We start from the raw sequence: 946 nt of genomic DNA, 5'->3' as shown, positions 1-946 counted from the left end.
CGGCCCGAGGGGATCTCCGAGTGGATCCCCCCAACGAGGTCGACCAGCCGCCGCGGCCCTCTGTCTGATGGCGGCCCGAGTGGATCTCCCAGTGGATCCCCCCCCACGAGGTCGACCAGCCGTCGCGGCCCTCTGTCTCGTCGCGGCCCGAGTGGATCTCCGAGTGGATCTCCCCCCCCCCCACAACACGGTCGACCAGCTGTCGCGGCCCTCTGTCTCGTCGCTGCCCGAGGGGATCTCCGAGTGGATCCCCCCAACGAGGTCGACCAGCCGCCGCGGCCCTCTGTCTGATGGCGGCCCGAGGGGATCTCCCAGTGGATCCCCCCCCACGAGGTCGACCAGCCGCCGCGGCCCTCTGTCTCGTCGCTGCCCGAGGGGATCTGCGAGTGGATCCCCCCCCCACGAGGTGGACCAGCCGTCGCGGCCCCAGTGGATTTCCCCCCCCAACGAGGTCGACCAGCCGTCGCGGCCCTCTGTCTGATGGCGGCCCGAGTGGATCTCCCCCCATGAGGTCGACCAGCCGTCGCGGCCCTCTGTCTCGTCGCGGCCCGAGGGGATCTCCGAGTGGATCTCCCCCCCCCCCCCCACAACACGGTCGACCAGCTGTCGCGGCCCTCTCAGCTGCCCGCGGCCCGAGGGATTGTACTCTGTGTGTCTATGCGGCTTACCTGGCCTCCTGTGGCCCCAAGGATCTCTAGTTGACCGGGCGTCCTTGGTTATTGGATGATCTGGGTTGCTTCACGTCATGTAGGGATTTTTAGTTTACATGCTTGGCTTAAGTATGTCTGTCTTTGTCTGTCTGTCTGTCTGTCTGTCTGTCTGTCTACAGTCTCTCTCTCTCTGTATGCGGTGTCTGTACGCATGCGTGTCCGTGTCTATGGACTTTTCTTTCTTCGGGCGGGTAGGCGTCATTTGGCTTATTTGATTTTTTTTTTTAAACTTTTCT

The sequence above is a fragment of the Vicugna pacos genome, unplaced genomic scaffold (genome assembly GCF_048564905.1).
Source record: "Vicugna pacos unplaced genomic scaffold, VicPac4 scaffold_5, whole genome shotgun sequence".
Lineage (NCBI taxonomy): Eukaryota > Metazoa > Chordata > Mammalia > Artiodactyla > Camelidae > Vicugna > Vicugna pacos.
This window is presented reverse-complemented; position numbering follows the sequence as displayed.